Source organism: Scyliorhinus torazame, chromosome 26 (genome assembly GCF_047496885.1).
Source record: "Scyliorhinus torazame isolate Kashiwa2021f chromosome 26, sScyTor2.1, whole genome shotgun sequence".
Taxonomy (NCBI): Eukaryota; Metazoa; Chordata; class Chondrichthyes; order Carcharhiniformes; family Scyliorhinidae; genus Scyliorhinus; species Scyliorhinus torazame.
The window spans coordinates 11,831,756-11,859,362 of record NC_092732.1 but is presented as its reverse complement, the minus strand read 5'-3'; the positions used below and the strand labels follow the sequence as shown (position 1 = coordinate 11,859,362).

Sequence of the window (27,607 nt, the reverse complement as noted above, 5' to 3'; positions counted from 1 at the left end):
ATAGGAAGGACGTGGAGGCTTTGGAGCGGGTGCAGAGTAGATTTATCAGGATGTTGCCTGGTATGGAGGGAAAATCTTATGAGGAAAGGCTGATGGACTTGAGGTTGTTTTCGTTGGAGAGAAGAAGGTTAAGAGGAGACTTAATAGAGGCATACAAAATGATCAGGGGGTTGGATAGGGTGGACAGTGAGAGCCTTCTCCCGCGGATGGATATGGCTGGCACGAGGGGACATAACTTTAAACTGAGGGGTAATAGATATAGGACAGAGGTCAGAGGTAGGTTCTTTACGCAAAGAGTAGTGAGGCCGTGGAATGCCCTACCTGCTACAGTAGTGAACTCGCCAACATTGAGGGCATTTAAAAGTTTATTGGATAAACATATGGATGATAATGGCATAGTGTAGGTTAGATGGCTTTTATTTCGGTGCAACATCGTGGGCTGAAGGGCCTGTACTGCGCTGTATTGTTCTATGTTCTATGTTCTAAGAGTCGGCAGGTCATGTTACAGTTGTATCGGACTTTGGTTAGGCCACATTTGGAATACTGCGTGCAGTTCTGGTCGCCACATTACAAGAAGGATGTGGATGCTTAAGAGAGGGTGCAGAGGAGGTTCACCAGGATGTTGCTTGGTATAGAGGTTGTTAGCTCTGAAGGAAGGTTGAGTAGATTAGGATTGTTTTCGTTGGAAAGACGGAGGTTGAAGGTGGACCTGATTGAGGTCTACAAAATTATGAGAGGTATGGTCAGGGTGGATAGCAACAAGCTTTTTCCAAGAGTGGGGGTGTCAATTACAAGGGGTCACGATTTCAAGGTGTGAGGGGGAATATTTAAGGGAGATGTGCGTGGAAAGTTTTTTACGCAGAGTGTGGTGGGTGCCTGAAACGCTTTGCCAGCGGAGGTGGTAGAGGCGGGTACAATAGCATAATTTAAGATGCATCTAGACAGGTATATGAACGGGCGGGGAACAGAGGGAAGTAGACCCTTGGAAAATAGGTGACAGGTTTAGATAAAAGATCTGGATCGGCGCAGGCTGGGAGGGCCGAAGGGCCTGTTCCTGTGCTGTAATTTTCTTTGTTCTTTTTTTGTTCTTCTCACTGGAACGGAGGTTGAGAGGCGACATGATAGAGGTGTACAAGAGGTGTACATAGACAGAGTGGATAGTCAGATGCTCTTGAGAGTCAAGTACTAGGTGACAGAGGTTTAACATGTGTGGGGAATAGTTTAGAACAGATGTGCGAGGCACATTTTTAACACAGAGGGAAATCAATGGAACGTGCTGCCTGGGGAGGTGGTGGGAGCAGGTTTGATAGTGGTATTTAAGGGACATCTAGACAAATACATGAATAGAGTGGGATTGGAATGGTACGGACTCCAAAAGTGCAGACGTTTTAGTTTCGTACCATGATCGACTCAGGCTTGGAGGGCCAGAGGGCCTGATCCTGTGCTGTATTGTTCAATGTTCTTTGAGGTGAAGCATTTGTAACAATTACCACGGAGTACTTTAAAATGTTAATCAGGTAGGTCAAATGTATTCCATTTGAAAAGTTAACTGAGTTACACTCTCCAAAGCTGATGACTGACTTGCTGCCATTTTCAGCGGGCGCGATCCCCTGGTCCGCCAGCCGCCTGTTTGTCGGCCGGGCTCCGGTCGCTGACGGCGGGATCCTACCTTTGAGTAGCTTATCTGAAACTATTCCACGCCTCCGTGAACCGACTGACGGGGGTGCACTGCCAGAGGAAAAATTGAAACATAACAACTGGGGAATTATGGCCTGCGCTTTCAGAGGTTTCATTTGGTTTTCTATCGATATTCCACTATTCCAACATTCTTAGGTTCTATTCTTTTGTTCACTTTTGTATATTTCTTGATCCGGAAATGCCAAGCTGGCATGACCCTGGATTACAAATGTAATTCATAAAACACAATCTGATCTCAAGTTTAGCTGGCGTTTCAAAGGTATCTGCTGCCTTCTTGATGGTAGTGGCTGTGGGTTTCGATGCTGCTGCTCATGGAACCTTGCCGAGTTACTGCAGTGCATCTTGTAGATGATTAATGCGGCTGCCACTGGTCGTCGCTGCTGGGGGGTTTCAATGTTTGTGGAAGGGCGAGCAAGGATGAGGGGCGACTTGATAGAGGTTTATAAGATGATCAGGGGAATAGATAGAGTAGACAGTCAGAAACTTTTTCCCCGGGTGGAACACACCATTACAAGGGGACATAAATTTAAGGTGAAAGGTGGAAGATATAGGAGGGATATCAGAGGTAGGTTCTTTACCCAGAGAGTAGTGGGGGCATGGAATGCACTGCCTGTGGAAGTAGTTGAGTCGGAAACATTAGGGACCTTCAAGCAGCTATTGGATAGGTACATGGATGACGGTAAAATGATATAGTGTAGATGTATTTGTTCTTAAGGGCAGCACGGTAGCATTGTGGATAGCGCAATTGCTTCACAGCTCCATGGTCCCAGTTCGATTCCGGCTTGGGTCATTGTCTGTGCGGAGTCTGCACGTCCTCCCCGTGTCTGCGTGGGTTTCCTCCGGGTGCTCCGGTTTCCTCCCACCGTCCAAAGATGTGCGGGTTAGGTGAATTGGCCAATGATAAATTGCCCTTAATGTCCAAATTGCCCTTGGTGTTGGGTGGAGGTGTTGAGTTTGGGTATGGTGCTCTTTCCAAGAGCCGGTGCCGACTCAAAGGGCCGAATAGCCTCCTTCTGCACTGTAAATTCAATGATAATCTATGATTAATCTAGGACAAAGGTTCGGCACAACATCGTGGGCCTGTTCTGTGCTGTATTTTCTATGTTATGTTCAATGAAGCAGGATTTTTTGTTTTTAATAATCTTTAGTATTGTCACAATTAGACTTGCATTAACACTACAATGAATTTACTGTGAAAATGCACTAGTCGCCAACTCCGGAGCCTGTTCGTGTACACAAAGGGAGAATTGAGAATGTACAATATACCTCACAGCACGTCTTTCGGGACTTGGGAGGAAACCGGAGCACCTGGAGGAAACTTCGTTCTTTAATCACACAATAAATTATCGATACACAGAAGCCCAATTTGTTTTTGTTTTCAGTAGCAGTGGAATTTCGATGAAGTGGACCCGATTGCGGCATTGTTCCTTCTCGCTCTGATACGTGATTTTGTGAAAAGTTGCGGCATGAATCTATTTGTTCGAGTAGGAGTTGTGTTCCTCACTGGGCCCTTCTGAGTGAGGCCAGGTGTTGTGGCTGTGTTGCTGCTGCAATCGTCCACCTCTGATATACTTTGGAATGTATGCCCGCAGGCAATATCACTCAAATGACTTCACCTGGGCGTTGACTGCTGTCTGCTTGTCGATTCCTGTGTGGAAATCACTTGCAGCATTCCACACATAATAGCGGTGAGTATTATTTACAATCAATTCATGGAGATTGCAGGTTGTCAGCGAGAGGGTTACAAATGTGAGATTTATATTGGGCACATGTTGTACTGTAATGCTGAATGTTCTCCACCTATGGGGGACTTTCTGCAAATCTTGATAATGTTATATCTAAACTGCTGATCCACTATTTAAATACTGAATAAGCATCGAGAGAAATATGAACACATCTAGTCGAAATGTATGTTTGTACTCAAATGCCATTCGGCGTCTCGTAATTTTAAACAATAAATAACATTTTGAACCGTAACCTATTTTAACACTCCCTCACTGATGAGGCATGTTTTAAACGGTGCATTTGGATGGGATGCACTGCAGATGGACATAGGTCTCGAATAACACTTCTCTTTTAGACTGCAATTAATGTGGGTGATCAATGTGATCCTGTAAGACACGTGAGCTCAGATTATTGCAGATGTGAAGGATATCTCCAGACTGCCCAATGTTCACTTCAGCTCGTCCTTGCTCTCTCTCTGTATCTCTCTCTCTGTATGTCTCTCTCTCGACAGCCCCCACTATTGCGATCCCTGTACTTTTTGCTCCCGTGATAACAAAATGCGTCATAAATGCATGTATTTCGCTTCTTCTTTTAGCAGTTTGACTGGCGGCCTCTTCATGACATAACACGTCAGTGTGGAGTGAGGTATTTCTCAAGCAGCTTTATTTTAATATGTTTTCGTAGTTGTTACTGCGTAGCTATTCTACCGCTGCTACCTGCATTTCACACATGGCAGAGGTGAGTATGCATCACCAATAATTAGGAACGACTAAATATTTCGCAATCTAATGTAATAATGCCGAATAATTTAAATAATTATTTATCTATCGGTGTTTATCTTCCCCTTCTCTGTTTAAAAATGACGTTTTTATTAACAAATTATGGATGGTCGGTTCTTACAGCTCTCCGCAATCGTTCAGAGTTTCGGTTTATCACAAATAAATCACATTTTGAAACGTGGTCTTTCTCCAAATCCTCACTCATTGTCTCGAGCATGTTGTCCTTTGAATAAAAACATGCAAAATTCTCCCCCAGTAAGAATTTAAGCTTTCTTATGAATTAGCAGGTTAAATGATAATTACAGCAGCTATTCTGATTCATTATGTTGAAGTTCTCGTTGTGAGTATACCTCTGCTTAGTGCCCAGTGAAGCTGTTGAGGCTATCTCGTTGAATGTTTTTAAGGTAAATATAGAAGGATTTTTGAACAGTGAAGGAATTAAGAGTTGTTGTGAGCGGGCGGGTAAGTGGACTTGATTCCACAAAACGATCGGCCATGATATTATTGAATGGCAGAGCAGGTTCGACGGGCCAGAAGGCTTACTCATGCTCCTGCATTGATACATAGATACATAGAACATACAGTGCAGAAGGAGGCCGTTCGGCCCATCAAATCTGCACTGACTCTCACTGACACCCTACCCCATAAACCAATAACCCCGTGTACCTTTTATGGACACCAAGGGCCATGTAGCTTGGCCAATCTACCTAACCTGCACGGCCTTGGACTGTGGGAGGAAACCGGAGCACCCGGAGGAAACCCACGCAGACACGGGGAGAACGTGCAGACTCCGCACAGACAGTGACGCAGCGGGGATTCGAACCTGAGACCCTGACGCTGTGAAGCTACAGTGCTAGCCACGTGTGCTACCGTGCTGCCCTATTTGTTGTGTTCTTATGTTCTTTTTTGTGACGCTGAAGGTATATTTGTGATTGGGTAAACTAGGTGATTGTGTAAGCGGCCATAAGAACGATACACACGAAAATCGTTCTGCCCACCACCTTCTGGCGGTACGAAAATGAAATGAAATGAAAATCGCTTATTGTCACAAGTAGGCTTCAAATGAAGTTACTGTGAAAGGCCCATAGTCGCCACATTCCGGCGCTTGTCCGGGGAGGCTGGTACGGGAATTGGACCGCGCTGCTGGCCTGCCTTGGTCTGTTTTCAAAGCCAGCTATTTAGCCCTGTATTAAACCAGCCCCTAAATGAAAATCGCTTATTGTCACAAGTAGGCTTCAAATGAAGTTACTGTGAAAAGCTCCTAGTCGCCACATTCCGGCGCCTGTTCGGGGAGACTGGTACGGGAATTGAACCGTGCTGCTAGCCTGCCTTGGTCTGCGTTCAAAGCCAGCGATTTAGCCCTGTGCTAAACCAACCCCTTTTCAATTGTATTCGAACATGCTTGCTATTTTTTATGTCAAACTCTATTAAAGACTACTTCCAGTAGTTCTTGATTACCTGTTTAAATATTGCCCCAATTAATAGATGCACAACGTACGCATCAATAACTTCGTGTGGGAGCACGTTCTATATCGTTACTTCTCGTTTGTCGGAGAACAATTTATTTACCTGAATAACATTTTATATTCAATTTGACTATTTTACATTGATGTCCTCTCGCTATGCTCTTCGAAACAAGAATTGCCCAATCTGGCAAAGGTTACATAAATTGAAGTGCTTTAAATGGGTACTTCATCTCCCTGCTTCAAAACAGCACATTTCTGATATGTGAACAAAACATTTATGGGGCGTGCTTGGGGTGGGATAGGGTTCGTGCAGGAAAGAACCCGTCAGTTAGAACTTTGCAAAAGGCCTGAATTGCGGAATTAATTTCTGGAATTCAATATTAAATCAAAAAGGAAGTAGGAAACTATTTCCTGTTTAAAAAAGCAAGTGTAGTTCCAATTTGGAATTGAAGGGAGAATACCAGCCACGCAATCCACATGAGAGCTACATTAGAGCAATGTGATTGCATATGAGGGAGTAAACAGTCACATGACCGATATGGACCTGATCAGATTAGTTACTAGGATCTTGCTACATGCAAATTATCCACAGTGAATCGAAAATGCAGCTTTTATCGTATACGGAAGATTAATGGAACGTAAAGAACTCGAGGGGGCGTCAAGCTAAGTGTTCAGCTCCTGCAGTATAATTGCATTCAGCATTTCATACATACCAATGATGAGAGTGCGGCGACCTAATTCAGGGCCATTAACGCTGCTCTGGGTGTTTCGATTTGCGGTTCAATGAGCGACTTATTTCATGTTATAATCCACTGTTCTGCGGCTCCGTGGAGCTCTTACCATTGCTCATTATTCCTGTAACTTTCTTGCCCCTCCTTTATTAACTTTACATATTATAAATACAATGTTTCTTGTGGATTCCGAGTTTTGGTAAAGTTTTATTGGAGTCTCATACTTATCATCAATAAATTTAATTTTGAGACTTGACATGGCTACAATTGTATTCTCCGTCACGAGTGCTGTGACACGTCAGAGGTGTCAAAATCTTTATTAGTACCCAAGTTCCATTTTCGATTTTCTGCTGACGAGGAGGCTAAATTAACGTTTCAGCAGCCATTTTGACTTACGATTCTGAAGAGCCCGTTCTGCATCTCTGTGATCCTCTGTGAGCTGCAACCTTCTTTCAAAAATCAGATCTGCATGAACTGTTTCAATGTTTCCCCAATTAATGCGTGCATAATGCATTAATGGTAAGCGAAGCAGCAGGTTGTTACAGGAAGATATGGGTTCGACGACAAGGAAAATTAGGAGAAAGGTTAAGAGGAAATATAACTTAGGAGAGGTTACTGATCGAGGTGTTAAGATTCAGAACAGAGGTAAAAAAGCAAACATAAGTGTACTTTACCTGAATGCTCGTAGTATTCGGAATAAGGTAAATGAGTTGATACTGCAAATCATCGTGAATGACTATGATTTAGTGGCCATTATTGAAACATGGTTAAAGGATGGTCACGACTGGGAGTTAAATATCCGAGGGTATCAAACTTTTCGGAAGGACAGAGTGGATGGTAAGGGAGGTGGTGTAGCTCTGTTATTTAAGAATGACATCCGGGCAACAGTAAGGGATGGCATCGGTGCTATGGAGGATAACGTTGGATCCATTTGGCTGGAAATCAGGAACAGTAAGGCGAAAAAGTCACTGATAGGAGTAATCTTTAGGCCACCAAATAGTAACATTATGGAGGGGCAGGCATTAAACAAAGAAATAACAGATGTATGTAGAAATGGTACAGCAGTTATCATGGGGATTTTAATCTACTTGTTGATTGGTTTAACCAGGTCGGTCAAGGCAGCCTTGAGGAGGAGTTAATAGAATGTATCCGCGATAGTTTCCTAGAACAGTATGTAATGGAACCTACGAGGGAACAAGCGGTCCTAGATCTGCCCCTGTGAAATGAGACAGGATTGATTCAGGATCTCGTGGTTAGGGATCCTCTCGGAAGGAGCGATCACAATATGGTGGAATTTAAAATAGAGATGGAGGGTGAGAAGGTAAAATAAAGCACTAGTGTTTTGTGCTTAAACAAAGGAGATTACAATGGGATGAGAGAAGAACTAGCTAAGGTAGACTGGGAGAAAAGACTTTATAGTGAAACAGTTGAGGAACAGTGGAGAACCTTCCAAGTGATTTTTCACAGTGCTCAGCAAAGGTTTATACCAACAAAAAGGAAGGACGGTAAAAAGAGGGAAAATCGACCGTGGATATCTAAGGAAATAAGGGCGAGTATCAAATTGAAGGAAAAAACATAAAAAGTAGCAAAGATCAGTGGGAGACTAGAGGGCTGGGAAATATTTAGGGGGCAACAGAAAGCTACTAAAAAAGCTATAAATAAGAGGAAGATAGATTATGAGAGTAAACTTGCTCAGAATATAAAAACAGATAGTAAAAGTTTCTACAAATACATAAAACAAAAAAGAGTGGCTCAGGTAAATATTGGTCCTTTAGAGGATGAGAAGGGAGATTTAATAATGGGAGATGAGGAAATGGCTGAGGAACTGAACAGGTTTTATGGGTCGGTCTTCACTGTGGAAGATACAAATAACATGCCAGTGACTGATGGAAATGAGGCTATGACAGGTGAGGACCTTGAGAGGATTGTTATCACCAAGGAGGTAGTGATGGGCAAGCTAATGGGTCGAAGGTAAACAAGTCTCCTGGACCTGATGGAATGCATCCCAGAATGCTAAAAGAGATGGCGAGGGAAATTGGAAATGCACTCGTGATAATTTACCAAAATTCACTAGACTCTGGCGTGGTCCCGGCGGATTGGAAATTAGCAAACGTGACACCACAAAAAAGTAGGCAGGCAGAAAGCGGGTAATTATAGACCAGTGAGCTTAACTTCGGTAGTAGGGAAGATGCTGGAATCTATCATCAAGTAAGAAATAGCGAGGCATCTGGATGGAAATTGTCCCATTGGACAGACGCAGCATGGGTTCATAAAGGGCAGGTTGTGCCTAACTAATTAAGTGGAATTTTTTGAGGACATTATCAGTGCGGTAGATAAAGGGGAGCCAATGGATGTGGTATATCTGGATTTCGAGAAAGCCTTTGGCAAGGTGTCACATAAAAGGCTGTTGCATAAGATAAAGATGCATGGCATTAAGGGGAAAGTAGTAGCATGGATAGAGGATTGGTTAATTAATAGAAAGCAAAGAGTGGGGATTAATGGGTGTTTCTCTGGTTGGCAATCAGTAGCTAGTGGTGTCCCTGAGGGATCAGTGTTGGGCCCACAACTGTTCACAATTTACATAGATGATTTGGAGTTGGGGACCAAGGGCAATGTGTCCAAGTTTGCAGACGACACTAAGATAAGTGGTAAAGCAAAACGCGCACAGGATACTGGACGTCTGCAGAGGGATTTGGATAGGCTAAGTGAATGGGCGAGGGTCTGGCAGATGGAATACAATGTTGACAAATGTGAGGTTATCGAATTTGGTAGGAATAATAGCAAAAGGGATTATTATTTAAATGATAAAATATTAAAACATGCTGCTGTGCAGAAAGACCTGGGTGTGCTAGTGCATGAGTCGCAAAAAGTTGGTTTTCTGGTGCAACAGGTGATTAAGAAGGCAAATGGAATTTTGTCCTTCATTGCTAGAGGGATGGCGTTTAGGACTAGGGAGGTTCTGCTGCAATTGTATAAGGTGTTATTGAGGCCACAACTGAGTATTGTGTTCAGTTTTGGTCTCCTTACTTGAGAAAGGACGTACTGGCACTGGAGGGTGTGCAGAGGAGATTCACTAGGTTAATCCCAGAGCTGAAGGGGTTGGATTACGAGGAGAGGTTGAGTAGACTGGTACTGTACTCGTTGGGATTTAGAAGGATGAGGGGGGATCTTGTAGAAACATATAAGATTATGAAGGGAATAGATAGGATAGATGCGGGCAGGTTGTTTCCACTGGCGGGTGAAAGCAGAACTAGGGGGCATAGCCTCAAAATAAGGGGAAGTAGATTTTGGACTGAGTTTAGGAGAACTTCTTCACCCAAAGTGTTGTGAATCTACGGAATTCCTTGCCCAGTGAAGCAGGAGAGGCTCCTTCATTAAATGTTTTTAAGATAAAGATAGATAGTTTTTTGACGAATAAAGGGATTAAGGGTTCTGGTGTTCGGGCCGCAAAGTGGAGCTGAGTCCACAAAAGATCAGCCATGATCTCATTGAATGGTGGAGCAGGCTCGAGGGGCCAGATGGCCTACTCCTGCTCCTAGTTCTTATGTTCAATTCCTCCTTCTCGCATTATGGCCCACATTTCTACCCTTCTCTGAGCTGATAACATTTCATTTCAGTGAATTATATCATATTGTATATCCCTATCTTTTATTGATGTTCAATGAATAATAAGGCGGAATATTCCCTTTTTATGCTGTCTAGCAAAGGGATATTTGATTTGAATGACCTGTGATTGGAAAACTGTGCAGGTTAGGTGGATTGGCCAAGCTAAATTGCCAAACGATTAGGTGGTGTTACTGGGTTATCGGAATAGGGTGAAGGCGCGGGCTCACAAGGTCTGGTGCAGACTCGATGTGCCGAATGTAAGTTTTATTATTCTTTGTTAACCGAGAGAAAGCACATGTGGGTTTCAATGTATAGTCACGTTAAACTGTGGCTACATAGAATCATAGATTTTACAGTGCAGAAGAAGGCAAATCGGCCCATCGAGTCTGCACAGGCCGTTGGAAAGGGCAACCTACCTCAGTCCACACCCCCACCATATCCCGCAATCCAGCAACCCCACTCAATCCCTTTCGGCACTAAGGGCAATTAAGCAATCAACCTAATCTGCCCATCTTCGGACTGTGGAGGAAAGCGGAGCACCCAGCGGACACAGATGGTGACCCAAGCCGGGAATCGAACCTGGGGCCCTGAAGCTGTAAAGCAAATATACTAACCACTGTGGTACCGTGCCCACTCGTTAAAACATCTCTCAGTGAAAACAAAGGCTTGCTTTCTTGGATGAAATTCTGGAACTGTGTGTTTTTGGTAAATTTCTAACCGACCAGCAATTTAGTCTTCAAGCCCAACGGAAATTACAATACCAATCTGTGAATACGCATAATACCTGCAGTACTGCAATCGGACTGGCAGTGATTATGAATGAAGTAACTGTCACATGCGCCACATAGACACAGATTCACGGTACGTTTTAGAATCTGGCTGTGAGCAAAGATCAACAGGAAACGTTAATACCACCCATGTCACACAAGGAACAACAAATGAAAGCCATTATCTTCTGGAAATGGGAAGGGATTTGCAGTTTAGAAGTCCAGCCAAATTAATAATAACAATAATCTTTATTGTCACAAGTTGGCTTGCATTAACACAGCAATGAAGTTACTGTGAAAAGGCCCTAGTCGCCTACCACAGATGCTAGGAACTTACATTCGCTCCAACAATCAAGAAGTGAAAGCGATAAAAAGCGATTTATATTCCATGGTTGTTGAAAACCGTTTGGATCGCAAAATTACATTTTAAGCCTTTGTATGGCCCTCATTTGCCCATTACTTTTTCATATAAATTTCGAGTGCCCAATACTTATTTCCAATTAAGAGAGATTTGGCGTGGCCAGTTCACCTACCCTGCACATCTTTTTGGTTTGTGGCGGCGAGACCCACTGTCAGAATGTCAGAAGTCCACACGGCCATTGGCCTGGGACAGGAATCGAACCCGGGTCTTCAGCGCCGTGAAGAATCATTGCTAACCACTGCGCCACCCATTACAAAGTGATGGTGAAATGCGGAAGAAATGCTGGTGTCCCCAGGAACGTACATGTCCCCTGACAGATTTCTTGCTCATCGGCCTTGATCTGACTGGTTTGCTAGGCGATCCTCGGAGGACACTTAGCACTCAATAGCATTGCTCTTCTTTGTGGCTGGAGTAAAATGTGGGCTCGGAAATAACGGGCACATATTTTCCACCTGAACGGAATTAACGAACCATGTTTTTAGACAAAATAAAACAACGGTTTCTTGTCATATTTCAACATATAATTAAAATGTCACCGCCTGCGGAAGTATGTTTCGAAATAGGTTCGCTGGAGCACCTTCCTGTGTTTTTCGGTTGCTCGAACAAGTACAATACTGTTGGCCATCGGCGTACCAGCAAACCTGGGAACTGTAGGGGAAGGGCGTTCCACCCATTGTAGATGACCATGGCTGATCTCTGCCAACCAGAATATGAGCTGCCGTTCTTCCATATCATGTAATCCGATGTCTTCTCTACAATCGATGAACCTTACGTTGCCTGTAATGAAGAAATAGTAACATTGCCTGTTGAATCTTTGGAAATACATTCGTATTTTGTTCCGGACTCTTTACTAACCTTAACCTTTAAGACATTCCCTAAAGTGAACGTGCAAGACCAAGGTTTTGTAGAGCCATCTCTGAATGGAACCTAACAGCAGGCAAAACAATGACACCACAACTGGCTCTATTGCTCAGCAGGGGGGGGGGTGCAGGAGAGCGATAGTAATAGGGGACTCTATCGTAAGGGGCACAGATAAACGCGCATGTGGACGTGAAGGAGACTCCAGGATGGTGTGTTGACTACCTGGTACCAGGGTCAAATATGACTCTGAACGAAAAGAGGACTTTCTGAAGGGGATAGTGAACATCCAGAGGTCGTAGTACACATAGGTCTTAACGTCATAAGCTGGAAGAGTGACGAGGTCCTGCAGAAGGAGTTCAGGGACTTAGGCAGGAAGCTGAAAATCAGGACCTCTCGGATTGTAACCTGAGGATTACTCCCTGTGCCACGTTGCAATGAGGCTAGAACTAGGAGGATAGTGCAGATAAATACTTGGCTAAACTGATGGCGTAGGAGGGAGGGTTTCAGATTTCTAGATTACTGGGAACACTTCCAGGCTAGGTGTGATCTGTGCAAGAAGGAGGCGCTGCATCAAACTGGAGGGGCACAAATATCTTGGCTGGGACGTTTCCGAGAGTCATTCGGCAGTATTTAAACAAGTATGCCAGGGGAGTGGGAATCAGAGCCTTAGCTGAGAAGCGTAATAGGTGGTGGGCAGCACGATCTGTATAGGGGCAGGTAGTAGTGTAGAAGCAGGCGGGCTGCAGAAGGACATGAACATGCAAGGAGAGTGGGCAAAGAAGTGGCAAATGGAATACAATGTGGAAAAGTGTGAGGTTATTGACTTTTGAAGGAGAAATGGAGACAAGACTATTTTGTAAATGGGAAGGTGCTTAGGAAATCATCACCACAAAGACACTTGGGAGTCCTTGTTCACGATTCTCTTAAGGTTAACGTGCAGGTTCAGTCGGCATTTAGGAAGGCAAATTGAATGTTAGCATACATATCACGAGAGCTAGAATACAAGGCAAGGGTTGTACATCTGAGGCTATATAAGGCTCGGGTCATACCCCATTTGTAGTATTGTGAGCAGATTTGGGACACGGAACTAAGGGCGGATGTGTTGGCCACGGAAAGGGTAGAGCGGAGATTCAGAAGAATAATCCCTGGAATGATGATCGTGTCGTATGAGGAACGGTTGAGGGCTCTGGGTCTGTACTCGTTGGAGTTTAGAGCGATGCGGGGGGCATCTTATTGAAAGTTACAGGATAGTGCGTGGCATGGATAAATCGACGTGGACAGGATGTTTCCACTTGTAGGAACAATTCGAAGCAGAGGGTACAATCTCAGACGAAAGGAGCGATCCTTTAAATCAGAGATGAGGAGGAATTTCTTCAGCCAGAGGGTGGTGAATCTGTCGAACTCTTTGCCGCAGAAGTCTGTGGAGGCCAAATCACTGAGTGTCTTTAAGACAGGGGTAGATCTGTTTTTGATCAATAAAGTGATCAGGAGTTATGGGGAGAATGCAGGAGAATGGGGATGAGGAAAATATCAGCCATGATTGAATGGTAGAGCAGACTCGATGGGCCGAGTGGCCTAAATCTGCTCCTATGTCTTACGGTCTTATGGTCAACAGGTTCCATTCACTGACTGTGCGGAGTCTGCACGTTCTCCCCGTGTTTGCGCGGGTGTCTTTCGGATGCTCCCACTTGACCCGAAATACGTGCTGTTAGCTAATTTAGAAATTCTGAATTCTCCCTCAGTGTCTCCGAACAGGCGCCGGAATGTGACGACTAGGGGCTTTTCACAGTAACTTCATTGCAATGTAAGCCTACGTGTGGCAATGAAGATTCTAATAACTGAATGGAAATAGTAAAACATAAGCGAACAACAATATCACCCTGTCTGCTCAAACGTTAGTGATTTGAAGTGTATTTGTATCAACGCCAGAAATTTAGCGGGTAAGGCATATGGACTTAGTGCACTTATTAGTACTCGGAAAAATTATGTTGTGGCTATCACAGAAACATGGTTAAAGGAAGAGCGGAATTGGCAACAGAATGTTGGAGGATACAGGTGTTTCAGGAGAGATGGAGATGTAAAAGGGGTAGGGGATTTGCATTGCTGGTGAAGGAAAATATTATAGCCGCACTGCGGGAAGACACCTCGGAGCGCGTGCACATTGAGGCAATCTGTATCGAGCTCAGGAACAGAAAGGGGGCAATCACAATAGAACTTAGAACATAGGAAAATACAGCACAGAACAGGCCATTCGGCCCAAGATGTTGTGCCGAACTTTTGTCCCATACTAAGAACAAATTAATCTCCACCCAATCATTTTACCGTAATCCATGTACCTATCCAATAGCCGCTTGAAGGTCCCTCATGTGTCCGACTCAACTACTTCCACAGGCAGTGCATTCCATGCCCCCCTACTCTCTGGGTAAAGAAGCTACCTCTGACATCCCCCCCCCTATATCTTCCACCATTCACCTTAAATTAATGTCCCTTTGTAATGGTTTGTTCCACCTGGGGAAACAGTCTCTGCATGTCTACTCTATCTATTCCCCTGATCATCTTATAAATCTTTATCAAGTCGCCCCTCTTCCTTCCCAGTTCTAATGAGAAAAGGCCTAGGACCCTCAATTTTTCCTCGTAAGAACTATTCTCCATTCCAGGCAACATCTTGGTAAATCTCCTTTGCACCTTTTCCAAAGCTTAGCCATCCTTCCTAAAATGAGGCGACCAGAACTGCACACAGTTCTCCAAATATGGCCTGACCAATGATTTCTACAGCTGCATCATCACCTCACGGCTCTTAAATTCAATCCCTCTGCTAATAAACGCTAGCACAGCATAAGCCTTCTGCACAGCTCTATCCACTTGAGTGGAAACTTTCAAAGATCTATGAACATAGACCGAAGATCTCTCTGCTCATCCACATTGCCAAGAACCCGACCGTTAACCATGTATTCCGCATTCATATTTGGCCTTCCAAAACGGACAACCTCACACCTTTCAGGGTTAAACTCGATCTGCTACTTCTCAGCCCAGCTCTGCATCCTATCTATGTCTCTTTGCAGCCGATAACAGCCCTCCTCACTATCCACAACTCCACCAATCCTCGTATCGTCTGCAAAATTACTGACCCACCCTTCAACTCAATCATCCAAGTCATTAATGAAAATCATAAACAGCAGAGGACACAGAACTGATCCCTGCGGTATGCCACTGGTAACTGGGCTCCAGGCTGAATGTTTAACATCTACCACCACTCTCTGACTTCTCTCCGTTAGCCAATTCGTTATCCAACTGGCCAAATTTTCACCTATCCCATGCCTCCTTATTTTCTGCATGAGCCTACCATGGGGAACCTTATCAAATGCCTTACTAAAATCCGTGTACGCTACATCTACTATTTTACCTTCATCCACGTGCTTGGTCACCGCCTCAAAGAATTCAATAACACTTGTGAGGCAAGACCTACCCCTCACAAATCCGTGCTGATTATTCCTAATCAAGCAGTGTCTTTCCAGATGCTCAGAAATCCTATCCTTCAGTACCCTTTCCATTACTTTGCCTACCACCGAAGTAAGACTCACTAGCCTGTAATTCCCAGGGTTATCCCAATCCCCTTTTTGAACCAGGGGAACGAAATTCTGTTATACAATCTCTAATTAACAATGCAACCTCCCCCACCTCCACGTCTTTTACCACCCTCCCGAATATTACTGAAACATCTATAACCAGGAACCTCCAACAACCATTTCTGCCCCTCTTCACTCTCCAATCCCCTCGTACCACCCCTGTTGACAGTAAGGACGAAAAGATCATTGCCAACGGTTCTGCAATTTCATTTCTTGCTTCCCATAGAATCCTTGTATATTTCCCGTCAGGCCCGGGGGACCTGTCTATCCTCAAGGATTTCAAAATGCCCAACACATATTCCTTCTTAACAAGTACCTCCTCGAGCTTACCAGTCTGTTTCACACTGTCCTCTCCAACAATATGGTCCCTCTCATTCGTAAATACTGCAGAAAAGTACTCGTTCAAGACCTCTCCTATCTCTTCAGACTCAATACACAATCTCCCGCTACTGCCCTTGATCGGACCTACCCTCGCTCTAGTCATTCTCACATTTCCCACATATGTGTAAAAGGCCTTGGGGTTTTCCTTGATCCTGCACGCCAAAGATTTTTCATGCCCTCTCTTAGCTCTCCTAATCCCTTTCTTCAGTTCCCTCCTGGCTATGTTGAATCCCTCCAGCGCCCTGTCTGAACATTGTTTCCTCAGCCTTACGTAAGTACCCTTCTTCTTCTTGACAATACATTCAAAGTCTCTTGTCAACCATGGTTCCCTCACTCGACCATCTCTTCGCTGCTTGACAGGGACATACATATCAAGGACACGTAGTATCTGTTCCTTGAACAAGTTCCACATTTCTATTGTCTCCTTCCCTGACAGCCTGGGTTCCAAAATTATGCACTTCAGTTCTTGTCTGACAGCATCGTATTTACCATTCCCCCAATTGTAAGCCTTGCCCTGTTGCTCGCATCTATCCCTCTCCATTACGAAAGTGAAAATCACAGAATTGTGGGCACAATCTCCAAAATGCTCCCCCACTTGCCCTGGTTCATTACCAAGTACCAAATTCAGTATGGCCTCCCCTCTGGTCGGACAATCTGCATACTGTGTTAGAAAAGCTACCTGGACACACTGCACAAATACCACCCCATCCAAACTATTTTATCTAAAGACTTTCCACTCAATATTTGGGAAGTTCAAGTAACCCATGACTACTACCCTGTGACTTCTGCACCTTTCCACAGTCTGTTTCCCAATTTGTTCCTCCACATCTCTACTGCTGTTGGGTGGCCAATTGAAAACTCCCAACAAGGTGACTGCTCCTTGCCTATTTTTGACTTCAACCCATACTACCTTAGTATGGATCTTCCTCGAACTGCCTTTCTGCAGCTGTTATACAATCTCTAATTAACAATGCAACCTCCCCCACCTCCACGTCTTTTACCACCCTCCCGAATATTACTGAAACATCTATAACCAGGAACCTCCAACAACCATTTCTGCCCCTCTTCTATCCAAGTTTCCCTGCTGGCCACCACATCGTAGTCTGAAGTTAAAAACTCACCACTATTCTTAGACTTCCCCCATACCAAAAGAGTCGATATTCTAAATGGTGAACAGTGATTTTCACTCCCGGACTCCTTTGCAGGCTTAGGTGGGTGCTATTCAGGTCAAACTTTGTTTTCAAGTTATTTCCCCGGTATAACCCATACCTTCACAGAAGAATTTTACCTACTTACCATTTAGTAGCATCGATATCCTGGGTCCTGTGTTGCGAAGTAAGTAAAGCAGGCTTTGTAATAACCACTGTTTCAGGTTAAAACGTTTTACTTATATTATTATTATTTTTTAAAAAGATGCAATCATTATCTTTACAGAAAAGTAAATAGATATTGCTTGTGGATTCTCCTGGTTGGTTGAAGATACCTTCAGTTCCACCTTGACAATCACTTTTTTTTGCTTTTGGTGTTCCTCAGATGTATTCGCTGTTGTGCTCGGTTGCTATGCTCTATCTTTCCCATGTACCGAGCTGTGAGAGATGGCTCTACTGGCTCTGAGCTGACTCTGCCTCCTCTTTAAATTCCGGTCTTCCTTCGATGTATTAGCTGTTTCAGCTCGACTGCTTTGCTCTGTCCCTTTCCCATGACCGAGCTATGAGAGATGACTCTCGTTACTCCATTGCTTCTCTGCCTTTCTCAGGGTTTATATATCTTTCTAACAGTTATTATGTTTTTTATGACTTTATTGTACAGTAACTTTTATTTTACTTGCATTGTAAAAGACACCTTTCATCTGAATTTTTCTAATACGACCAAGTATTCATTTTGAGCATGACCTTATCTCATAGATCCGATTACATTCTATCCTTTGTGATGTTCAAAAATGCTTTGATTTCAAAGGGGTGTTAATTTTGGTTCCCGTCATTTCTATAGTTCTATTATTATCAAATTGTGTTCCGAGCTCATAATTTTGACTTTGATTTGGATCTAACGTGTGTTCCCGTAGACACGTTGTCTCCAGCTTTCTTTAATTTACCTGATATGAGCAGAACGTCACACCTAGAATTGTCACCTAATTCAACTGAATCTCATCCATTCTTTTCCATCTGCTTACTTAACTTCAAGGAAGGTGTGAAATATTGCTTTTAGCTTTATACTAAAGATTCAATTGGTGGTGCGTTTAAAAGACTTGCCTCACATTTAAACATGTGTCACCTAATTCAGCTGAACATCATCCATCCTTTGCCATCTGCTTACCTAACTTCAAAAGGAGGTGCGAAATATTGCTTTTAGTTGTATACTAAGATTCGCTTACTCTGTCTTGAAAGACCTGATTGTTTTGTTTGCTAAGCCTGCTTGACCAAGGCTATCTGCATTTTACAATCCTCTCCTGGCAGCTGCTGTTAACCCTTCGTGGGATTGTTCCCTTCATTCTCTCATATTACTTAAATCAGGTATTGCCAGACTTCCATGTTTCAAATTACATATCTTTCCATATTTTCAATTATACCCTGTCTTGATATTTGAAACATGACTATATCATTTGGTCAATTAATCCCCCCCCCCCCATCTAATTGTACTAACTAACCTATATTCCCGATCTTTGTCATTTGTATGTATGTGTTGTGATTTTAAATATTGCACCGAAATCAATTCGGAACTGTATCGATATCACAGACCAGTGTCGATAGACTCTTTTTTCGTTCTTTACTCAAGTCCAATTACCGTGAACCATAGCAGTTTCTGCTCAGGAAGGTAACCCGGTGGCTGTATCCGTGTGTTCCACTATCTCCAAAGCATTTTCCTTCCTTGGGGTAGCAGCACCGTAAAGCCTTCCCCATGTCCCTTAGAAACAGTACACAACTTAGTCCACCAGTAACCAAATCGGTCTTTTGTCCATCACTGGCTGTCTCGTGTCCCATTTTTCCGTCAACGAAATTGCTTTCCGTTTCTCATTGGAATGGTAAATTATGATATCATGTACCACCCACTGATTCCCTTGTTTCATTAATTCAAAAACGTCACTCGATCCTGCTTCTATCCCTGACTTCCTCGCATTGATGTCTAACATTACCCTGAACCATGTATGGCTGCCCCTGGTTTACATGAGAGAATATCTTTCTGACAAATTTCCTTCAAAGTCCTTTCGTCCGTTATCATTTGCCTTACAACATGAAGTCTATATTTTCCAATACAACATTTGCAACATAATAAGCCAACAGTATTCGCAAAACCACATCGAACTATCGCATTTTCTTCTTCCATGTAATTTCTCCCTATTGTTAAATACACCGTAAAAAAGTAAGTCTTAACACATTACTCATTACCTAACCACACAAATAGACTGTGTGTTACAACTTTACATATTTGCAAATGTCATCACAATTTCAACACTAAAAATAAAGTGCAATATCGACACATCCCTTCGTGGCGTTGCGACCAATAGTCATTACATATAAAATATGGCGTGTTAACAACATAAATGTTATTCGTGATGTTCTATGCAATTAAATCAAGAAAACACGCCAAACTACCACTATTCCCCCTCTATTAAAACATTCACGCAGTTTATAAATGCTGATCAAGTTCTTCAACGGCACGAATACTCCGGTTATCATACATACATAACATCCCCTTACAATTTACATGACATTTCTTCCTTAATAACTATTACAGCTCTTCAATGCAATATTGTTTGCTGCATTAGTAACAATTTTCCCACCGTGGCATCAAGCTACAAAAAATCTTAAACTCTTGTGATTTATCATGTTGGGGTTCCTCGTCAGTCACTGCTGTCTGCCGAGACCCTTAATAATTCCACCGCGTGGAGCCCGCAGATCATCCGTCAGCTGATGTCCAGTTAGAGATGTCTGACCACAGGTTTCATTGCTCAGTAATAATTTGATACTTTGATTTTTTTCTAACCCGTGAAGTTTCCCTCCGGGCTCTGTCATTTGATTCCCTGAAATATGTAGCCAATTGTATCATTAGTTTTTCCCCAATTCAGTTTAAAACATTCTTCTTTTGAGTGTAGTCCTCTTCCTTCTTGTGAACTGGTTTGTCTGTGTTATTTTTTCCATCTGAAAAATTAAATGAACAGGTCAAGGGTGGAGAGGACCCTATTCTTTAATTTGTACTTTCTATTTTCGTTTTGATACTCCAGGACTTCCGGATTTCTTTTGCCACAATTTCTTTCCTTTTTCTTTTTGAACTGGTTTATTTTCCTTATCATTGATGTACATCATACAATTAAGGCCTATTAAGCCTCGTCCTTCTGTAATTACACCCCTGAGTGAGATTTGAAGAATCCCAAAATCCTCCTCTTTTGCTCACTCAGTGATCCAGTCTGGTCGAAACCTTACCCTGATACATTCCGGGCCTTGCCACTGCATTTACATTTTACTTTATTTTGATTACGACCGGATTGTTATGAAGGCAAGTTCCAAACATGACATTGTAACTTTATCATCTGTCCTATCAATGCTGCAAACTGGTTTCAATTCAGTGTCTTCCCACCAATTGGGTCATGTGTTTTAATTGTCATACAATTTATTTTGCTCCAGACACCATGCGTCTCTAATTCAACTGTCTGTTTACCCAGATTCTGAACAATCTTGTCTTTACATTTTACAGCTTCACTGATTATTTTTCCTGCAGTTTCAGTTGGTAGCTTCACCCACATTTTCTCTGTGTTATCAATTGTTTTAACATCCTAAATTTTCCTGCATCCATTTTTATTAAATCTTTTCCTGACATCAAATTCTCATTTCCTGATACTGCAAGTAGTTCTCTTAATCTAACTTTTGGTCCAATACCTTAATTCCCTAAAGTTCCTTCTTCAATGTATTTAACATTCCAAACATCATTATTTTTGCTCGTGACTATCTTGTAATCGTCGGGCACTAGGACCCTGCGGAGCTATGCCGTGTCAATTTCAATGCATCTGTTTCAAAGAAAGTACCTGCACACAGATGACTGCTGCCGAGTAAAATCTTCTTTACCTGTATATTGTGAGACCAATTTAGTTCTGAACATACTGATTTACTACCTCCTATTACTGATCACATTTCTGCCTGCCATTTATAACTTCTAATTGATGTGAAATTCGGTTATGCAAAATACAGTCATTTAAAAAACTACAAACACCAAAGGAAATTCACAAATCCTTATTAAATATACACACGCTCATTCATCCATTCAGATCTTGGATCTCTACTCTGTAGGGTTTCACAAATCCTTATTAAACACACACACACATTTATCCACTGAGATCTTGGACATCTATTCTGTAGGGCTTTAGGTATTCTTAACACAAATTGAGACCCCTCCGTGCTGATATGTCTCTCTTGTGCAGGAGTTTATTGTCTCTGTTAATTATTTTCCACTCTTGTTTCATTGCTTCAAAACTCTTGACCGTGTTTAGAGCAAGAGGATTATTCTAATTGCCATTTGTCGGATTTCTAACTTCTGTTCTTGGTTGTACTTTTCAGGTCGACTCTGAAATTACGGATAAGCACCCTTTCTGGGCCCTATCCAAGGCTACTACGGCACTCTCTTCCTGCTTTATTTAAGGGTCGATTGGCTATTGGTCTCTAAAGGTTTCTAGGCGTCCCTATTTCTCTAGGCCGACCCTCACAATCTGCCTCACTCTAAGGATGATTTATTTTTTGGCCTCCTTTTACCAGTAATGGATGCAAGATTTTTCGTGCTGTCACCAAGATGTCTTGCAGACGTTTTCTCAGGGTCAGTATCTTCAAGTCCACTGATTTTCACACCCAACCTGGGTTTTATGTCCCATCGATCCACAGAATTTCCTTACAAAAGTCAATCACACATGACTTTCCTGACTAAACGAAACTTCTAATATTCCAGTCTTTGTGCCGGTTAGAAACTTCTCATATTCTAACCGTTGTTTGGAAACTAGAAACTTCTAATATTCTAGCCCCCACTCTGCTTAACTAGAAACTTCTAATATTCTTTCCCCGCTTTACCTAGAAACTTCTAATATTCTAGGCCTCCACGCTGGGCGCAATGAAGTTAAAAACTCCCCACTATTCTCAGAATTCCCCCTATACCAAAAAGGGTCGACATTCTAAATGGTGAACAGGAATTCTCACTCCCCGATTCCTGTGCAGGCTTAGGTGGGTGCTATTCAGGTCAAACTATGCTTTCAAGGTATCCCCGGTATAACCCATACCTTCACAGAAGGAGTTTACCTACTTGCCACTTAGTAGCATCGATATCCTGGGTCCTGCGTTGCTAAGTAAGTAAAGTAGGCTAATAACCACTGTTTTCGGTAAAACCTTTAAAGTTATTTTATTATCATAGTTTTTCTTTTAAAAGATGCAATTACTGTCTTTACAGAAAAGTCAAAAGATTTTGCTTCTCGATTCTCCTGGTTGGTTGAAGAGACCTTCAGGTCCACCTTGGCTATCACTTTTCTTTAGCTTTTGGTCTTCCTCAGATGTAATCTCTGTTGTCTCGGATCGTGTTTTCGTGATCCTTAAGGGGGAGGAGGAGCAGCCCCAAGTCGGGGTCCACATAGGTACCAACGACATAGGTAGGGAAGGGGATTGGGATGTACGGCGGGAATTCAGGGAGCTAGGGTGGAAACTTAGATCGAGAACAAACAGAGTTATTATCTCTCGGTTGTTACCCGTGCCACATACTAGCGAGACGAGGAATAGGGAGAGGGAACAGTTGAATACGTGGCTACAGGGATGGTGCACGAGGGAGGGTTTCAGATTACTGTATAATTGGGGCTCAATCTGGGGTAGGTGGGACCTCTACAAACGGGATGGTCTACACCTGGAGCAGCGGGGTACCAATATCCTGTGGTGAAATTTGCTAATGCTCTTCGGGAGGGTTTAAACTAGTTCAGCAGGGGATTTTGAACCTGAATTGTAGCTCCATTATACAGGAGGTTGAGAGTAGTGAGGTCATGAGCAAGGTTTCAAAGTTGCAGGAGTGTACCGGTATGCAGGAAGGTGGTTTAAAGTGCGTCTAGTTCAATGCCAGGAGCATCCGGAAAAAGGTGGGTGAACTTGCGGCATGTGTTTGTACCTGGGACTTCGATGTTGTGGCCATATCGGAGACATGGATAGAGCTAGGACAGGAATGGTTGTTGCAGGTGCCGGGGTTCAGATATTTCAGTAAGCTCAGGGAAGGTGGTAAAAGAGGGGTAGGGGTGGCATTGTTAGTCAAGGAGAGTATTACGGTGGGAGAAAGGACGTTTGATGAGGACTCGTCGACTGAGGTAGTATGGGCTGAAGTTAGAAACAGGAAAGAAGTGGTCACCCGGTTAGGGGTTTTATATAGGCTTCCGAAAAGTTCCAGAGATGTAGAGGAAAGGATTGCAAAGATAATTCTGGATAGGAGCGAAAGATACAGAGTAGTTGTTATGGGAGACTTTAACTTTCCAAATATTGACTGGAAACGGTATAGTTCGAGTACTTTAGATGGGTCCGTTTTTGACCAATGTGTGCAGGAGGTTTTCCTGAAAGAGTATTTAGATAGGCCAACGAGAGGCGAAGCCATATTGGATTTGGTACTGGGTCATGAACCAGGACAGGTGTTAGATTTGGAGGTCGGTGAGCACTTTGGTGATAGTGACCACAATTCGATTACGTTCACTTGAGTGATGGAAAGGGATAGGTATATACCGCAGGGCAATAGTTATATCTGTGGGAAAGGTAATTATGATGCGATGAGGCAAGACGTAGGATGCATGGGATGGAGAGGAAAACTGCAGGAGATGGGCACAATGGAAATGTGGAGCTTGTTCTAGGAACAGCTATTGCGTGTACTTGATAACTATGTACCTGTCAAGCACGGAGGAATTGGTCGAGCGAGGGAACCGTGGTTCACTAAAGCAGTTGAAACACTTGTCAAGAGGAAGAAGGAGGCTTCTGTAAAGATGAGACGTGAAGGTTCAATTAGGGCGCTCGGGAGTTACAAATTAGCTAGGAAGGACCTAAAGATAGAGATAAGAAGAGGCAGGAGAGGGTCATGAGAAGTCTTTGGCAGTAGTATCAAGGATAACCCTAAAGCTTTCTATAGAACAAAGAACAAAGAAATGCACAGCACAGGAACAGGCCTTTCGGCCCTCCAAGGCCGTGCCGACCTTGCTGCCCGACTAAACTACAATCTTCTACACTTCCTGGATCCGTATCCCTCTATTCCCATCCTATTCATGTATTTGTCAAGGTGCCCCTTAAATGTCACTATCGTCCCTGCTTCCATCACCTCCTCCGGTAGCGAGTTCCAGGCACCCACTACCCTTTGTGTAAAAAAACTTGCCTCGTACATCTACTCTAAACCTTGCCCCTCTCACCTTAAACCTATGCCCCCTAGTAATTGACCCCTTAACACTGGGGAAAAGCCACTGACTATCCACTCTGTCTATGCCCCTCATAATTTTGTAGACCTCTATCAAGTCGCCCCTTAACCTCCGTCGTTCCAGTGAGAACAAACCAAGTTTTTTCAACCGCTCCTCATAGCTAATGCCCTCCATACCATGCAACATTTTGGTAAATCTCTTCTGCACCGTCGCTAAAGCCTCCACATCCTTCTGGTAGTGTGGCGACCAGAATTGAACACGATACTCCAAGTGTGGCCTAGCTACGGTTCTATACAACTGCAACATGATTTGCCAATTCTTATACTTAATGCCCGGGCCAATAAAGGCAAACATACCGTATGCCTTCTTGACTACCTTCTCCACCTGTGTTGCCCCTTTCAGTGACCTGTGGACCTGTCCACCTAGGTCTCTCTGACTTTCAATACTCTTGAGGGTTTTACCATTCACTGTATATTCCCTACCTGCATGAGACCTTCCAAAATGCATTACCTCACATTTGTCCGGATTAAACTCCATCTGCCATCTCTCCGCCCACGTCTCCAAACAATCTAAATCCTGCTGTATCCTCTGACAGTCCTCATCGTTATCCGCAATTCCCCTAACCTTTGTGCCGTCTGCAAACTTACTAATCCGACCAGTTACATTTTCCTCAAAATCATTTATATATGCTACAAAGGTCCCAGCACTGGTCACTGTCCTCCAATTAGAAAAGCATCCTTCCATTGCTACTCTCTGCCTTCTATGACCTAGCCAGTTCTGTATCCACCTTGCCAGCTCACCCCTGATCCCGTGTGACTTCACCTTTTTTACTAGTCTATCATGACGGACCTTGTCAGAGGCCTTACAGAAGTGCAAATAGACAACATCCACTGCCTTACCTGCATCAATCATCTTTGTGACATCCTCGAAAAACTCTATCAAGTTAGTGAGACACGACCTCCCTTCACAAAACAATGCTGCCTCTCACTAATACGTCCATTTGTTTCCAAATGGGAGTAGATCCTGTCTCGAAGAATTCTCTCCAGTAAGTTCCCTACCACTGAAGTAAGGCTCGCCGGCCTGTAGTTCCCTGGATTACCTTTGCTACCCTTCTTAAACAGAGGAACAACATCGGCTATTCTCCCGTCCTCTGGGACATCACCTGAAGACAGTGAGGATACAAAGATTTCTGTCAAGGCCTCAGCAATTTTCTCTCCAGCCTCCTTCAGTATTCTGGGGTAGATCCCATCAGGCCCTGGGGACTTATCTACCTTAATATTTTTTAAGACGCCCAGCACCTCGTCTTTTTGGAACTCAATATGACCCAGGCTATCTACACACCCTTCTCCAGACTCAACATCTACGAATTCCTTCTCTTTGGTGAATACTGATGCAAAGTATTCATTTTCTACCTCGCCCATTTCCTCTGGCTCCACACATAGATTCCCTTGCCTATCCTTCAGTGGTACAACCTTTTCCCTGGCTACCCTCTTGCTTTTTCTGTACGTGTAAAACGTCTTGGGATTTTCCTTAACCCTATTTGCCAATGACTTTTCGTGACCCCTTCTAGCCCTCCTGACTACTTGCTTGTTCCTTCCTACTTTCCTTATATTCCACATAGGCTTCGTCTGTTCCCAGCCTTTTAGCCCTGCCAAATGCCTCTTTTTTCTTTTTGACGAGGCCTACAATATCTCTCGTTGTCCAAAGTTCCCGAAAATTGCCGTATTTATCCTTCTTTCTCACAGGAACATGCCGGTCCTGAATTACTTTCAACTGACACTTGAAAGCCTCCCACATGTCAGATGTTGATTTGCCCTCAAAAGTCCGTCCCCAATCTAGGTTCTTCAGTTCACGCCTAATATTGCTATAATTAGCCTTCCCCCAATTTAGCACATTCAACCTAGGACCACTCTTATCCTTGTCCACCAGCACTTTAAAACTTACTGAATTGTGGTCACTGTTTCCGAAATGCTCCCCGACTGAAACTTCTACCACCTGGTCGGGCTCATTCCCCAATACCAGGTCCAGTACCGCCCTTTCCCTAGTTGGACTGTCTAGATATTGTTTTAAGAAGCCCTCCTGGATGCTCCTTACAAACTCTGCCCCATCTAAGCCCCTGGCACTAAGTGAGTCCCTGTCAATATTGGGGAAGTTGAAGTCTCCCATCACCACAACCCTGTTGTGGTGATCGGAGACTTTATGAAAAGTCAGGAATAGAAGAATGACCAGGGTAAGAGTAGGGCCAGTCAAGGACAGTCGTGGGCAGTTGTGCGTGGAGTCCGAGGAGATAGGAGAGGTGCTAAATGAATATTTTTCGTCAGTATTCACACAGGAAAAAGACAATGTTGTCGAGGAGAATACTGAGATACAGGCTACTAGACGAGAAGGGCTTGAGGTTCATAAGGAGGAGGTGTTAGCAATTCAGGAAAGTGTGAAAATATATTAGTCCCTGGGCCGGATGAGATCTGTCCTAGCATTCTCTTGGAAGCTAGGGAGGAGATTGCTGAGCCTTTGGCTTTGATCTTTAAGTCACATTTGCCTCCAGGAATAGTGCCAGAAGACTAGAGGATAGCAAATGTTGAGTCCAGGTTCAAGAAGGAGAGTAGAGACAACCCCGGTTCTAGAAACCATTAAGACTTTGTGGGTAAAGTCTTGGAAAGGTTTATAAGAGATAGGATCTAGAATCATTTGGAAAGGAATAATTTGATCAGAGGTAGTCAACACGGTTGTGTGAAGTGTAGGTCGCGACTCACAAACCTTATTGAATTCTTTGAGAAGCAGGTGGATGAGGGTAAAGCAGTTGATGGTATATGGATTTCAGTGAAGCGTCTGATTAGGATTACCCACGGTAGGTTATTGCAGAAAATACGGAGGCATGGGATTCAGGGTGATTTAGCAGTTTGGATCAGAAATTGGACAGCTGGAAGAAAACAAAGTGTGGTGGCTGATGGTAAATGTTCAACCTGGAGTCCAGTTACTCGTGGTGTACCACAAGGATCTGTTTTGGGGCCACTGCTGTTTGTCATTTTTATAAATGACCTGGAGGAGGGCGTAGAAACATGGGTAACTAAATTTGCCGATGACACGAAAGTCAGTGGAGTTGTGGACAGTGCGGAAGGATGTTACAAGTTACAGAGGGAGATAGATAAGC

At 43.5% G+C, this 27,607-nt stretch overlaps 1 long non-coding RNA gene across 1 annotated transcript in view; it reads left to right on the top strand.

The window, feature by feature from the left end:
* Positions 1 to 3,960: 3,960 nt before the first annotated feature.
* Positions 3,961 to 27,607, top strand: part of LOC140403054 (uncharacterized) — a 42,188-nt gene continuing 18,541 nt past the window's right edge. Inside the window, exon 1 of the long non-coding RNA XR_011938230.1 lies at positions 3,961 to 4,161. This is a non-coding gene — a long non-coding RNA (uncharacterized lncRNA). The remainder of the gene's footprint in view (positions 4,162 to 27,607) is intronic.